Source organism: Lissotriton vulgaris, chromosome 5, assembly GCF_964263255.1.
Source record: "Lissotriton vulgaris chromosome 5, aLisVul1.2, whole genome shotgun sequence".
Classification (NCBI taxonomy): domain Eukaryota; kingdom Metazoa; phylum Chordata; class Amphibia; order Caudata; family Salamandridae; genus Lissotriton; species Lissotriton vulgaris.
Genome location: NC_141693.1, coordinates 300,107,439 through 300,120,981, shown reverse-complemented (window position 1 = coordinate 300,120,981; position 13,543 = coordinate 300,107,439). Strand labels below are relative to the sequence as shown.

At 47.2% G+C, this 13,543-nt stretch overlaps 1 protein-coding gene across 1 annotated transcript in view; it reads left to right on the top strand.

The window, feature by feature from the left end:
- The window catches only part of LOC147710769 (taste receptor type 1 member 2-like), a 104,238-nt gene that overhangs the window by 57,713 nt on the left and 32,982 nt on the right, over nt 1-13,543 (top strand). The gene's annotated exons all lie outside the window — the stretch shown is intronic.

Genomic DNA, 13,543 nt, shown 5'->3' with positions numbered 1-13,543 from the left:
TGGAAGCGCAGTGCCCATGGTGCACACACTGGTAACCCTCCGGAAGTGGAAGCATAGTGTGCCATGGTATACACACCGGTAATGCTCCAGAAGTGGAAGCGTTGTGTCCTTGGTATACACATAGGTAATGCTCCGGCAGTAAAAGTCTAGTGTGCCATGGTATACACACCGGTAATGCCCCGGAAGTGGAAGCGTAGTGTGCCATGGACTACACACCGGTAATGCTACAGAATTGGAAGCATAGTGTCAATGGTGTACACACCAGTAATGCTCCAAAGATAGACGAGTAGGGTTCCATGATATACACACACTGATAATGCTCTGGAAGTGGAAGCGTCATGTCTATGGTATGCACATGGGTAATGCTCCGGCAGTAATAGCCTAGTGTGCCATGGTATACGCACCGGTAATGCTGCGGAAGTGGAAGCCTAGTACCCCATGGTATACAGACGGATGATGCTCCGGAAGTGGAAGCTTAGTGTGCCATGGTATACACACAGCTAATTGTTAGGAATTAGGCAGTTTTTCCTTCTTCCTTGCTTACTGTTTGACTGAGTGAACCAGTGTCCTCTTTCAGTGTCCGCCTTTCGGTAGCCTCCGCCCCCTTTTTTTTACTTCCTGTTTCCATAACTAGGTGCCCGTGCCATTGATCGGGGCTTGGTTTCTTACCTGGTTGGAGTTCGTCCGTGACCAGAGCAAGTTGTGGGATTTATCGTTAATCCCGTTGGGTGCGTTCTTTCTTTCCCGGCGTTGTTTCCGCTGTAGCCGAGCTGTGCAGAACGAGGCTTCGTTCTGCTTCACGGATTCCCGTTGCGTGGAACACCTTCCCGCTGGTTGAGTGCAACAGGAGAATAACGTTGCGCTTTTGGTCCTGGAAATATATACGATTTGGGACATTGAGCTGTTCGTTTGTTGGAGTGATTTTTGGAGCTCTCCATTGATTCAGAGGAGAGTTACGGCGGTGCCGATTTCCGGGTTCTTGAGTACCCGATTCGCATCGTTATGTGGATATTTGGGATCTTTTCACGAAGCTTTTTGCTTCTGGCGTTTCTTTAAGAACGCTCTTTAGTTTGTGGCCACAAGTAGGATTTGTGAAATGCTAATAAGGCGATTTTCGCTGGCATAACTTTGGAAGGGGTTTTTTATGTCAGGTGTATGACTTTTTCCCCTTTTTTCTGAACTTAACGCCTGCAATTGGGAGATTTTGTTTGCTCTTACCTGTGGGACTACAATCCACTCATCTCCCTTTGGACGAGCCATCTATGTCACACAAGTAAGGAGAAAAAGGGAGTGTGTTGGGCAGTGTTAAAGGTGAATGGAGGGGGATTCATGTGAGAGGACACTGGGATTGTGAGTAACCTTATGTTTTCTTCTCTGTTTCTTGTCTTATGTTGCTGCAGGTTAGGAGACTTATCCTAGATGCCGATACCGAGTTGTTCTGGCCGTGACATAGAAAGAGCCTGGGCGTTTCTCTTTCTTTGTTTTGTATTTTCCTACCTTCTTCCTTTGTTCGGTCCACTGCCACGCTGTGATATAAAGGGCGTGTTGCGTTCCGAATAGGGGTAGAGGAGTGGGGCCATCCTCGCTTCCGTGGTGTGGGTCCAGTTGGGGAGAAATCCAACAGAAAACCAAGCCCACGAACTTTACGCCACCTGAGCGAGAATGGATGAGGATGGGAATGTTCTAGAGGAGAGGGCCCCTACTATGCAGGAATTGATGGGGCTGTTAATGCTCTTCAAATCAAGGTGCAGGAATTACAACAGGAGAATCAAGGGCTACGACAGGAAATGAGTGCAGGGAAAAGTAAGGATCCTGTTTGGGGAATGGGTAAACCCTCTGTAGTCCAGCCTGCAACTTTCCACTTTGATAGGAGTACAAGTAGTACTAGTAATCCCCCTTTCACTGTTAACGTTACTACACCTACCCCTGTCCCGTTGGCGGTCCCCGAGAGGTTTACAGGCGATTCCAGTAAATACAGTGTATTCATGAATCAGTGTCATTTACACTTTATGTGTCGGCCTGCTTCATTTCCAAATGACTCCTCTAAAGTGGCGTTTGTTATTTCATATTTGGCGGGAACAGCTGCCTCTTGGGCGGTGCCTTTAGTGGACAATGATGATCCGGTTTTGTATAATTATGGAGCATTCAAGGAACAGATGCGTTGTCTATTTGCGAAACATGCTTTTATGCAAGCCAGTGATGCTGAGCTGTTGAAATTGAGACAAGGGAAACTGGATTTATTGACCTATGTGTCCACCTTTAATCGTTTAGTATCTGAGACACACTGGCCCGTTGATAAAAGAACTTCTTTGTTCTATCAAGGGCTGTCTGAAGACTTGAAGGACATTGTTTCACAGGTGGTGAATCCCCCTGAGGACTGTGTGGAGTTTATTGACCTAGTAGTAAAATTGAACCACAGACTACTGGAGAGGAAAGGTGAGAAAAATCGCTTTCAGTTGTCTCGAGTAGTTACTACTAGAAGTGACGTTAAGAGTACAGGAGAGAGCCGAACCACTCCGGAACCTATGGAGATAGGTGGAGTAAGGGGTCCCCTGTCTGCCGAAGAGAAGAGTAGAAGACGGTCGCAGAATTTGTGTCTTTATTGTGGGCAGGGAGGCCACTATGCCAGGGATTGTTCCGTAAAACCATCTTCAATTCCTTCTAAGAAAGTTGTAGCATGCGTACATCCATCTGAGGATTCGGTGGTAGATAAACTCAATCCCTCCTATCAGATTACTGGTATAGTAAAGAGAGTCCCTAAACATTTCATGATTACCGTTTGTTTGGTCATATCTAATAGCCATAGGGCTCCTGTATCGGCATTATTAGACTCTGGTGCCACGGGTAATTTCATGGATATCCGGTTAGCAGAACAGTTAAATTTGCCTTGGATCCTGAAAGACCAACCAGAACCTGTGAGGGCCATAGATGGAACCGAGTTGTCTTCGGGTACTATTACTAAACAGACGGAGTCTTTGTGTATGATCTGTGACAATGGACATTCCGAATACCTCGGATTTGATTTGATAGATGCTCCGGCTGCTTTTCAGTTCTTTATCAACGAAGTTCTTAGGGAATATCTGGACTTGAGCGTTATCGTCTATATAGACGACATCTTGATTTTTTCCTGCACAGAGAAAGAACATGAGACCCACGTTCGCCAGGTCTTACAAACCTTGAAAGATCACCAGTTGTTTGTGAGGCCGGAGAAATGTAGTTTCCATACAGATAAAGTGGAGTTTTTGGGATTCCTTGTATCTGCTGAGGGTATTAGAATGGATCCACGCAAAATTGAGGCTATAACAACTTGGCCGTCGCCGAAATGTGTAAAAGAGGTGCAGGTTTTGCTTGGGTTCGCTAATTTCTATCGGAGGTTTATCTCCCATTTCTCTGAGATTGTGGCCCCCATGACGGTTTTATTGAGAAAAGGAATTCCTTTTGTGTGGTCCTATGTAGCGCAAATGGCGTTAGATCAATTGATCGAACGGTTCACTTCAGCCCCTGTTCTTGTCCATCCTGATCCGGCATTACCCTTTTTTGTTGAAGCGGATGCTTCCTTGGGTGCAGTGGGGGGCGTTTTGTCTCAGCGGGATGTGGAGACGGGATTTATGCATCCTATAGCTTTCTTTTCAAAGACCTTGTTACCGGCCGAAAGAAACTATACGGTAGCAGAACGTGAATTGTTGGCCATTAAACTTTCCTTCGAGGAGTGGAGACACCACTTGTGGGGAGCTCGCCATTCTATTACCATTTTCACGGACCATAAGAATCTTGAATTCTTCAGGTCCGCGCGGGCTTTAACCCCTAGGCAGATGAGGTGGGTTTCATTTTTTAATGAATATGATTTCATGATTACGTATAGGCCTGCTGCTCAGCAGTTGAAATCCGATGCTTTGTCTAGAATACATGTGAAACAGAATGAGTGGGGGACTGATAAAGACAGGGGGTCTTTCATTGCACCTGAAAAAATTGTAGGCAGTGTTTCCTTAGATGACTTTCTGACAACAGTAAAAGATAGGTTGAAAAGCATGGATCTGACTCCTTGGGATTCTCTTCCTTCCTTTACCATGAGAGACGGATTGTTGTATCACGGCACACAGATGTTCATTCCTCCTGCTTTGAGGGATACCGTGTTGCAATGGTGTCATTCATCTGCTCTAGTAGGTCATCCTGGAATAAATAAAACCCGAGAATTCTGTTTGCGGTGGTTTTGGTGGGAGTCATTGCCACTTGACGTGCAACAATTCGTGTCATCTTGCCCCATATGTGCAGTGAGTAAACCATCTCATTCCAGTCCCTCTGGCTTGTTACAACCTTTACCGGTACCCCCTGCGCCGTGGCATACGATCAGTATGGACTTTGTTACAGATTTACCGGAGGAGTCAGGGTGTACAGTGATTTTTGTTGTGGTTGATACATTCACAAAAATGGCCCACTTCATCCCTTTACCCAAGCTGCCCACTGCGAAGGAAATGGCTTTAGTCTTTGTGTCATCTATAGTGAGACTGCATGGTTTACCATCTGCCATTGTGTCCGATAGGGGGGCGCAGTTTGTGTCCCGATTCTGGACAGAGTTATGTGAGGCTTTACACATGAAAATCTGCATGTCCTCTGCCTATCATCCTCAGTCCGATGGCCAGACGGAGAGGACCAACCAAACGATGGAACAGTATCTGCAGTGTTTGTTGACATCCTTGACGTGTAATTGGGTGTTAGCCCTTCCGCTTGCGGAATTCGCATACAACAACAGCGTTCATTCTGCTGTGGGCATGTCCCCCTTTTACTGTTCTATGGGGTTTCATCCCAAGGCTATCCCTATCCAACCTACGGGTTTAGTCCCTGCGGTGGATTCTTTAGGAATATCCTTGGGTAGGATCTGGGGTATAGCTCAGGAACATCTGCAAAAAGCTAAAGAGGACATGAAGCGGCAGGCCGACAAACACAGGGTAGCTTCCCCCTCTTATGTAGTTGGTGATCGGGTTTGGTTGTCAACAAAGAACTTGAGATTGGAAGGCTCCAGGAAGCTACAACCAAGATATGTGGGTCCTTTTCCTATATCCCGAGTGATTAATCCCGTGGCTATGAGGCTGGAGTTACCGGATGAATATGGTATACATCCGGTGTTCCATACTTCATTGTTGAAGCCATATAGAAACACCGATCAGACCTTACCTCCTCCTCCTTCCGTGATAGTGGAAGGTGAGGAGGAATACGAGGTTAATGCGATCCTGGATGCTAGGAGGAGGAGGGGGAAGTTGATGTACTTGATTGATTGGAAAGGGTACCCTCCTGAGGAACGTTCCTGGGAACCAGCTACAGGGGTGCATGCCCCTCGTTTAATCCGTTTGTTCCATCTCCGTCACCCAACTAAACCCCGTTGGGAGGCCTTTGAGGGGAGGTACTGTTAGGAATTAGGCAGTTTTTCCTTCTTCCTTGCTTACTGTTTGACTGAGTGAACCAGTGTCCTCTTTCAGTGTCCGCCTTTCGGTAGCCTCCGCCCCCTTTTTTTTACTTCCTGTTTCCATAACTAGGTGCCCGTGCCATTGATCGGGGCTTGGTTTCTTACCTGGTTGGAGTTCGTCCGTGACCAGAGCAAGTTGTGGAATTTATCGTTAATCCCGTTGGGTGCGTTCTTTCTTTCCCGGCGTTGTTTCTGCTGTAGCCGAGCTGTGCAGAACGAGGCTTCGTTCTGCTTCACGGATTCCCGTTGCGTGGAACACCTTCCCGCTGGTTGAGTGCAACAGGAGAATAACGTTGCGCTTTTGGTCCTGGAAATATATACGATTTGGGACATTGAGCTGTTCGTTTGTTGGAGTGATTTTTGGAGCTCTTCATTGATTCAGAGGAGAGTTACGGCGGTGCCAATTTCCGGGTTCTTGAGTACCCGATTCGCATCGTTATGTGGATTTTTGGGATCTTTTCACGAAGCTTTTTGCTTCTGGCGTTTCTTTAAGAACGCTCTTTAGTTTGTGGCCACAAGTAGGATTTGTGTAATGCTAATAAGGCGATTTTCGCTGGCATAACTTTGGAAGGGGTTTTTTATGTCAGGTGTATGATTTTTTCCCCTTTTTTCTGAACTTAACGCCTGCAATTGGGAGATTTTGTTTGCTCTTACCTGTGGGGCTACAATCCACTCATCTCCCTTTGGACGAGCCATCTATGTCACACAAGTAAGGAGAAAAAGGGAGTGTGTTGGGCAGTGTTAAAGGTGAATGGAGGGGGATTCATGTGAGAGGACACTGGGATTGTGAGTAACCTTATGTTTTCTTCTCTGTTTCTTGTCTTATGTTGCTGCAGGTTAGGAGACTTATCCTAGATGCCGATACCGAGTTGTTCTGGCCGTGACATAGAAAGAGCCTGGGTGTTTCTCTTTCTTTGTTTTGTATTTTCCTACCTTCTTCCTTTGTTCGGTCCACTGCCACGCTGTGATATAAAGGGCGTGTTGCGTTCCGAATAGGGGTAGAGGAGTGGGGCCATCCTCGCTTCCGTGGTGTGGGTCCAGTTGGGGAGAAATCCAACACTAATGCTCCGGACGTGGAAGCATAGTGTGCCATGGTAAACACATCGGTAATCCTCTGGGAGTGGAGCATTTCCAGTAATCAGAAGTGGAAGCATAGTGTGCTATGGTATGCACCCCGGTAATGCTTCAGAAGCATAGCGTGCCATGTTAAACACACCGGTAATGCGGTGAAAGTTGAAACGCAATGTGCCATGATAGACACAATTGTAATGCTCCAAAAATGGAAATGTAGTGTGCCTAAACACACAGATAAGGTTCCGGAAGTGGAAGCGTAATGGCCTTGCTATACACACCAGTAATGCTCCAAAAATAGAAGTGTAGGGTTCCATGATATACACACCAGTAATTCTCCGGAAGTGGAAGCGTTGTGTCCATGGTATTCACATGGGTAATGGTCCTGCAGTAAAAGCCTAGAGTGCCATGGTATACGCACCGGTAATGTTGCAGAAGTGGAAGCCTAGTATGCCATGGTATACACACGGGTAATGCTCCGGAAGTGGAAGCGTAGCGTGCAATGGTAAACACACCATAATGCTCCAAAGGTAGAAGCCTAGTGTGCCATGGTATACACACTGGTAATGCTCTGGCAGTGGAAGCGTAGTGTGCCATGGTATACACACCGGTAATGCTCCACAAGTGGAAGCGTTGTGTCCTTGGTATACACATAGGTAATGCTCCGGCAGTAAAAGCATAGTGTGCCATGGTATACACACCGGTAATGCCTCGGAAGTGGAAGCGTAGTGTGCTATGGTATACACACCAGTAATGCTTCAGAATTGGAAGCATAGTGTCAATGGTATACACACCGGTAATGCTCAGGAAGTGCGGTGGGCTGCTAAGCTGACATGACTATGCCTGCCTTGCAGGCGTGTGCTGCCATTTTAGCGATGACTTTTAAGTAAATAACGTGCTTGCAATCAAATAAACCAATGGGAGATACTGTAACAAATTATAAAGTGCTAGAAACAAATAAAGGAGTGAAAATGAAAAAGAACTACAGACAAGTGTGGAAGACAAGCACGCGTGGCCGTGGAAGGCAAAGCGACCGCGCTATGTTTAATTTGTAACATAATCCACGACATGGGAGGAATGCAGCTGGCAGCCTGCATGCCGTTGCTCGCTTCCGGCAGCTGGAGGCCGTGGGAGTGAACATTTAGAGAAATGGTGGGACATGCTTCCGCTAATGGCCAATTGCGTGTTTTCATGTTTGAAAGCCACACGCAAAGGCCAACAGAATGTGTGGAAGTTGAAAAACCACACTGAAAAGTTTCGGGGAAGTCTGGAGTGATTCCAAGAGGCCTCCCCATAATGCTCAACCTAAAAAGGGAGAAAATAGTCTTACAAAGTATATGATTTATAGTTTCCGAGTTCAGACTACATTTTTCAAGAATGTTTATTGCATCTTATGTCACACCGAAACCACAAGGCATCAGAAGCGACTTTTCATTTCATTGACACTGGCAAGTCCTGAAAGAAAGACCCACAAAAATACAAATGCTAGAGGAAAATCATTTAATTTACCTCTTTTCGGAAGTATAAGTTTCAGTTTCATCATTTCTGTGTCACCAAACTGATTTTTAGGTCTCGCAGAGAGACCTATTGTGGCTAAACCAGAGGCTAAACCAGCGGATTTCCGAAGTGGATTTCCGACAGTTCACGACGCGCGTCCACATGAAAGCTATTAGCCTCCCTCCCACAGGCTACAAGAGGCTAGTTCACAACGGGCGCACACATCACAGCCATCAGCAAACCTCCCACGGGCAGCTTGGCCTCAGGCATACACCCCAGCGCGACTTCTCCTCCCCCTAATTACATCCCTGCTGTTTACTTCTTTCACGGCCGCAAGGCCGTGCTTCAAAGGGATCCGCCACCATATGCCTGCTCCCCCCCCCCACGCCCCTCACCAGACTTCATTGGAATGCACTCCGTGCATTCTCCCCTCCCTTTCAGCCTTTTTCCCAGCTCCCAGCCGGACCCTCCTTTCTCACCTCCTCTTTCTTTATTTACAGGGAGAACTTGTATTTTTCCCTGAGGCAACCAGTTCTGACACTGCCCGTCCCAGCACACACCAACTTAGAGCTTAACTTGTACTGACGCTGCCACCCCAGCACACATGCAATCTGGGTCCCCCTAATTATTTACTTTCAGGGCCGCCAGGCCGTGTCTCGTTATCCCTTGTTTATTGCTTGTTTAGTATACTTACATTTGTATTTCTTACTTCGAGCGTTTGGCTACACGCCTAATATTACTTTCTATTTTTTTTTACAAACATTTATTCAGATGGGAGTTTCCGTGTACATTGTGAGACATTATTTTTGCTGACATGTGAGCTGCTTTTCATAGCATTAGATAATTTTACTTTCCCAATGCTTAATTTGAGATAAAACAGGTGCCGGGACTTCAGTTTCCTGATGCTTAATTTCAGATAAAACAAGTGCTGGGACTGTCTCTTTCTCTGTATCATTCTGGGTCCTATTTCTTCTTCCTTGTCTGTCTCTCCGGCTCTATCTCTCTGACTCTGTCTCAGTCTCTCTGGCTCTAGCTCTCTAGTGCTGTCTCAGTCTCTGTCTCTCCGGCTCTAACCACAGACTCTAGCTCTCTTGCTCTGTCTCAGTCTCTGTCTCTCTGGCTGTATCTCCCAGACTCTGTATCTCCGACTCTGTCTCCTCGGCTCTGTCTCCTAGATTCTGTCTCCTAGACTCTCCTGCTCTGTCTCTCAGGCTCTATATCTCCAGCGCTGTCCTTTTCTCTGTCTCTCCGGCTCTGTCTCACAGACTCTGTCTCTCTGGTTCTGTCTCCCGGGCTCCATCGGTGAAGCGTAACTTGCTGCTTAGAGATGCCAAACCTGGGCTGACTTCAGCTTGGAATTCCGATGTACCATGGTGACCATGGTGAGGGGGGGGAGCAGTTTGAGGTGTGCATGTGGGGGGGCTGGAAGTCATTCCTATGTGATCTCATTTAAAAAGACATAAGCGAGCATGTGGGGCCCCGCCCTCGCCATTCAGGCCCTCACAGCCTCACAAGGGTGGGCTATTAATCCCGGGCCAGGGCCGGTGCCAGGGGCGTCAATCACCCCCTCTCCTTCGGGGGCTCAGCACAGGGCAAGCCTGGAACAAATGCAACCCCTGCGGGCCCGGGCCGGCCTTACACACACCCCTTTATGCGCACCCCAGGGGCGGATTGGCAATGCGGGCATTCGGGCATCGGCCGAAGGGCCGGTATCTCTGTGCCCTCTGTGGGCCGTTTTTTTTTCTCCCCTTTCCCAGCCGCACAGTGAAGCTGCATTAATTTCTCTGTCTCCGTGATCTCCGTGGAGTAGGAAAGGGGAGAAAAAAAAAACGGCCCACAGAGGGCACGGAGACAGAGACAGAGAAATGAATGCAGCTTCACTGTGCAGTGATTATTCGCTGTGGCCTCTCCTTCACCCCCTGCCCAGCAAAGCAATCAGGCTGAGGGTGGCTGGGGAGGGGGTGATTGTTTGCAAAAATCGGCCTCCCTGGGGCCAGGTGTTGCTCAGGCTTTTGAGCCATTTTCACCTCGGCCCCCCTGGGGCCCACGCAGCACATAAACAGTTTTTTTTTTTTTTTTTTTAATTTAATTCGATTTTATATAGCGCGAACTTTACCAGAAGGTGTCAGAGCGCTTTACATAAGAATCAGTTGCAAAACATAAGGACTTAGGATTACATGCGTTACATAAAAGATACAAGCAGAAAAAATTGCAAATGTACAAGATGTAAAGTCACACAAGGAAGAGATACAAACAGAAACAAAAATTGCAAATGTACAAGTAGTAAAATCACTCAAGGAAGAGAAACAAATGGATATACTTCAAGAGTCACATAGGAATGGTAGATAGTACAAAGGTCTACTTCATATACTAGTGATTAGAGTTCTCTATATACATATATATATACACACATAGTACATTTTCTCAGGCAGAGTTCCATTAAGTGGGGTTGGAAGTAAGCATGGGCGAATTTTGCGAATTGGCAATTCGCGAATTTGCGGATTTGCGAATTGGCAATCCGCAAAATTTGCGAATTCGCAGATTTTTTAATTTTTGCGTGTTTGCGGGTGTTCGCGAGGCGCTTTGCGTGTTCGCGGGTGTTCGCGAGGCGCTTTGCAATTTCGCGGGGGGGGGTTTTGCCTGCTTAATCATTGCCACCCTCTTGTTTTTTATACCCATCTGCCCTCTGTACCACTTGTTTCTGTGCCCTTCTGCCCTCTGCCCCACTCATTTTTTGTCCGCTTCTGCCCTCTGTCCCACTTTTGTGCCCTTCTGCCCTCAGCCCCATTTAGAATGGCGCCGGCAAGCTGCCAGCGCCATTCTAAAATAGCTAGAAATAGCTTCAACAGGAAGCACTAATAGATAAAGTAAAGCAGGTGCTCCAGTTGAAGGTCAAATTAAGTTACACAATCATTAATCACCCCAAGTTTGGGGGTGATTAATGATTGTGTAACTGAATTTGAGCAGCACCTGCTTTACTTTATCTATTAGAGCTTCCTGTTGAAGCTGACTTTTGTAACTATTTTAGAATGGCTCTGGCAGCTTGCTGGCGCCATTCTAAAAGAGTTACAAAAGTCAGCTTGAACTTTTGACCCAATCCCTGTTCGCGGATTTCCGTTCGCGGATTTTGCGGGAAATTCGCGAATCTCGCGGATTGCGAATTTACCGAAAATCCGCGAAATCCGCGAGCGGAACGGATTTTCCGCCCATGACTAGTTGGAGGGGGGATGCAGTCACACCACCAAGGGAGGGTGGGAGGGATACAAGGGTATGGAGAAAAGCCAAAAGAGTAAAGGGAAGAAACATTTGAGGATCGTCAAGGGGGAAACGAGGGAGAAGGGTACAAGACGAGGGAATGGACAAGATGGCGGGTCGGGGTCCAGAGAAAAATGGCAGAGGGAATAGTGGGCGAAGAAGAATGGGTCTCGCTGTGGGGGCCAGGTGATCTTTGCAACTTGCACCATCTTCACCTCAGCCTCCCCCTGGCTACCATGGATGACCCAGCAGCTGTGTTTTGTGCTCCCCTGCCAGGACATTGCCCTGAGGCCTGGAGGGCTGGGGAGGGCTGATTAATTTACTAATTGCAGGGGCCTCACTGCTGTTCATGTGCTCCTGAGCTGAAGGTCTGGGGAGGGCTGAGTAGGTTAGTAATAGCAGGGGCTTCGCTGCTTATTAGGTGCGCCTTCCCTGAAGGGCTCAAAAAAGGGGCCTTGCTGTTTTTTTAGTTGCTCAGCATGGCGCCATTATCACCTTTCCCCCGTGTCTCCTGTGCAAGAATTGTATCCTCTTACTTTTATTCATTTCTGTGCCAAACATCTTAACGATTTTGGGGGCCCTGGGCCAAACATATTTTTGGGCCCCTGTTCGGAACAGATTTGAATTTATAATCCAATTTCTGATCTTTGATGCCCTCTTTCAGCTGGTCACTGGACAGTGCACTACCATACTTGTCCAAATTCCTAATGTATTTACATCTAATATTCAAGGACATTGATGTGTGTGTCCAAATGGTGTTTCATGAAAGGGCACGCCCCTTGAATGTGGGCCACGCCCCTTAATTGTGGGCCACGCCCCTTGATTGCGGGCCACTTTTTTCGTCAGTGCCCGGGCCAAATTGTCATCCCAATCCGACCCTGGCGCACTCCCAGGGGGGCATGTATCCCGCTCCATGGCAAACCAATCAGGCCGACAGGGGTGGGGGTCTCGGAGCAGGGAAGGCAGTGAACAGAGACTGCCTGCTCTGGGAAAGCGTGGGATGAGAACTGCCCCGCTGCCCCATCCCAGGCACCGCCGAGGTATTGGCCAGCCACCTGCAAACAACACAACAAAATGCTGGGCTCCGTGTGTGGGAGGGCACATGAAAGTGGAAGCACTGTGTAAACACACGAGGGACCCCAAGGGTGGTGGAAATACCAGGGCTCTGCCCTGCAGACATTGCCCCTGGCCGTGCCACACTTCAGTGACACGCTGACTGTGAGAGCCGCAGACGGACAAACACACACACGCACACACACAGACACACAGTACACACACACACACACACACAGAAAGCAAGGAGACTCAAACACTAGCACAAAGAACACACACACAGATACCAAGACACACATTCAACTACTCAAAGGTAGACACATAAATAGACACACAATCGTGCGCAAAGATAGGCACACAAACATAAATGCACAAATAGGCACACACACACTCACACATAGGATACACACGTTCAACTACTGAAATACTGAAACACAAACAAAAAACTACAAAGACTAACACACACACAAACAGGCACACAGACAACCACATAGATAGCCATGTTCAACTACTCAAACGACAGAGTCAGACACACAAGCAGACAAGTGGGCAAACTAGTCCGGCCACTCAAAGACATACAGGTGCACACAAAGTCACAGAGGACAGAAACACACAGACACAGACAGATGCAAACAGGCGAAGATTGCAAGACATCTACACATCTGCACCAATAGGAGACCATGCAAAAACACAGGCCATGCAGCGCCACTAGAGTTATGCCATGGTACGGTTGTGATGTTTTCTGCACAATTCTGGATGCGCTGCATTTGCTGCATAATTCATCATCTGCAGCATAATCTTCAGATTTTAACAAAGAACAAATTCGTTTTTATTTCACACAGTTTAAAAGGTACTAAAACGGCAGCGACACGTGTTGGCAGGCAGTGGAAGCCCCCTTGCAAAGGTTGACTTCTCTTCTTTCTGCTGTGCTTGGGTGTTAAAACGAGGTGCAGTCTATTGTTCCCAGACAGTCTTCACAAGTGTAACAAGCATTTGCAATGCAATAGGCCTCGCATTTACGCGAGTTTAAGCTATTGGCATTGTAAATGACAAAACCTTTTATTTATGTTTTAAAAACCAGAACAAAAATAAAAGGCACTATCATTTACAATGCTAATAGCTCAACTCGCATAATTGCGAGACCTATTGCATTGCAAATGCTTGGTTTAATTGGAGACTGTATTCCAGAGTGTATTTCTCTTTGTA